We start from the raw sequence: 3,183 nt of genomic DNA, 5'->3' as shown, positions 1-3,183 counted from the left end.
ACACACACACACACACACACACACACACACACACACACACACCGCTTAAAACACAAAATATGAAACCATAACATACAAGCAATAAAGCAGGATGATAAAAATGCCCAAATAAAGCAACATGAGGCAGAAAACAAATAAAACCCAAACCCCCAAATCCAAAAAACTCCCCACCAACCAACCAACCCCAAAAGTCATAGCTTTCTTTTTGTGTTGGTCACCTATTACTAAGCATGAAGTCCATGTTAAGTTTTTATACCCAGTGAAACTCCATTGTAGAAAACTACTTTTTTCCTTTGATAGCAGTTGTAATTGGAGATAGCTTATTGATTAGGGATGGGAGCTCCTGTCTACTTCCCCTCTCAGCACTGGGACTACATCTGGCCTGAATCTATGCAGACCTTGTGCAAATTGCTACATTTGCTGTGAATTCATATGTATATCAGATCAGTTGTTGTGCCTTGAAGACACACTCTTTCCTGGATGCCATCTGTTGTGGTTTGAATATGCTTCACTCAGGGAGTGGCATTGTTTGGGGGTGTGGCCTTGTTGGAGTAGGTGTGTCACTGTGGGCTTGGGCATTAAGACTGGAAGCCATTCTTTTCCTGTTTGCTTTCAAATGAAGATGTAAATCTCTCAGTTCTACCTGCATCATACCTGCTTGGATGCTGCTCTGATTTTAATGGGCTGAACCTATGAACCTAGAAGCCAGTCCCAATTAAACGTTGCCCTTTATAAGATTTGCCTTGGTCATGGTATCTGTTCACAGCAGTAAAACTCTAATTAAGACAGAAGTTGGTACCAGGGACTAGGATATTGGTGTGATGAGGCTGATCATGTTTCTGTTTAGAAGAATGTGGATTTGGGGACTTTGGATTTGGAAAGCAGTGGAATCCTTTAAGCGGTGCTTAATGGGCCATCCTAGTGGGAATATGGAAGACTTTGTTGCTGAGAGTGATTTGAACTGTGCAGACCTGGCCTAAGAGGTTTCAGTGGAGAAGAGTTTCAGTATGTGGCACAGAGACTGTTTTTGAGGCATTTTGGTAAAGAATGTGGCTGCTTTTTGCCATTGTCCAAAGAGGCTAAGGTAAAGAGATTATGATTAATTGCTTTGAAAAAGAAGGTCTCAAAACATTCCGGTATAAATTCTGTTATGTTGGTACTAATGTTCATTCTTTTCTTTTTTTCAAATTTTTTATTAAATATTTTCTTCATTTATATTTCAAATGCTATCCCCAATGGCCCCTATACACTCCCCCTGCCCTGCTCCCCAACTCATCCACTCCCGATTCCTGACCCTGGCATTACCCTGTACTGGGGCATATGATCTTCTCAATACCAAGGGCCTCTCCTCCCATTGATGGCTGACTAAGCCATCCTCTGCTACATATGCAACTAGAGACACAGCTCGGGGCGGGGTACTGGTTAGTTCATATCATTGTTCCTCCTATAGGGTTGCAGACCCCTTTAGCTCCTTGGGTACTTTCTCTAGCTCCTTCATTAGGGACCTTGTGTTCCATCCAATAGATTACTGTGAGCATCCACTTCTGTCTTTGCCTGGCATTGGCATAGACTCACAAGAGAGCTATGTCAGGGTCCGTCAGCAAAATCTTGCTGGCATATGCAATAGTGTCTGGGTTTGGTGGTTGTCTATGGGATAGATCCCTGGGTATGGCAGTCTCTGAATGGTCTTTCCATACATCTCAGCTCCAAACTTTGTCTCTGTAACTCCTTCCATGGGTATTTTGTTCCCCATTCTAAGAAGGAGTGAAGTATTCACACTTTGGTCTTCCGTTTTCTTAAGTTTCATGTGTTTTGCAAATTGTATCTTGGATATTATAATTTTTTGGGCTAATATGTGCTTATCAGTGGGTGCATATCATGTGTGTTCATTTGTGATTGGGTTACCTCATTTAGGATGATATCCTCCAGATGCATCTATTTGCCTAAGAATTTCATGAATTCATTGTTTTTAATTGCTGAGTAGTACTCCATTGTGTAAACGTACCACATTTTCTGTATCCATTCCTCTGCTGAGGGACATCTGGTTTCTTTCTAGCTTCTGGCTATTATAAATAAGGCTNCTATGAACATTGTGGAGCATGTGTCCTTATTACAAGTTGGAACATCTGGGTATATGCCCAGGAGAGGTATTGCTGAATCCTCCGGTAGTACTATGTTCAATTTTCTGAGGAACAGCCAGACTGATTTCCAGAGTGGTTGTACCAGCTTGCAATCCCACCAGCAATGGAGGAGTGTTCTTTCTCCACATCCTTGCCATCATTTGCTGTCACCTGAATTTTTGATCTTAGCCATTCTGACTGGTGTGAGGTGGAATCTCAAGGTTGTTTTGATTCGCATTTCCCTGATTAAGGATGTTGAATATTTTTTCAGGTGCTTCTCAGCTATTTACTATTCTTCATTTGAGAATGTTTAGCTCTGTACCCCATTTTTTAATGCAGTTATTTGATTTTATGGAGTCCATCATCTAGAGTTCTTTATATATATTGTATATTAGTCCCCTATCTGATTTAGGATTGGTAAAGATCCTTTCCCAATCTGTTGGTGGCCTTTTTGTCTTATTGACAGTGTCTTTTGCTTTACAGTAGCTTTGCAATTTTATGAGGTCCCATTTGTCAATTCTCAGTCTTACAGCACAAGCCATTGCTGTTCTGGTCAGGAATTTTTCCCGTTCCCATATCTTCAAGGCTATTCCCCACTTTCTCCTGTATAAGTTTCAGTGTCTTGGGTTTTATGTGGAGTTCCTTGATCCACTTAGACTTGAGCTTAGTACAAGGAGGTAAGAATGGATCAATTTGCAGTCTTCTATATGATAATCGCCAGTTGTGTCAGCACCATTTGTTGAAAATACTGTCTTTTTTCCACTGGATGGTTTTAGCTCCCTTGTCAAAGATCAAGTGACCGTACATGTGTGTCTTCATTTCTGGGTCTTCAGTTCTATTCTATTGATCTACCTGTCTGTCACTGTCCAGATATCGTGCATTATTATTATTATTATTATTATCATTATTATTAATTTTTAACACAATTACTCTGTAGTACAGTTTGAGGTCAGACATGGTGATTCCACCTGAGGCTCTTTTATCATTGAGATTTTGCTATCCTAGGTTTTTTGGTATTCCAGATGAATTTGCAAATTGCACTTTCTAATTCGGTGAAGAATTG

Source organism: Mus pahari, chromosome 8 (assembly GCF_900095145.1).
Source record: "Mus pahari chromosome 8, PAHARI_EIJ_v1.1, whole genome shotgun sequence".
Taxonomy (NCBI): Eukaryota; Metazoa; Chordata; class Mammalia; order Rodentia; family Muridae; genus Mus; species Mus pahari.
Note: the sequence above shows the minus strand (reverse complement) of the source record.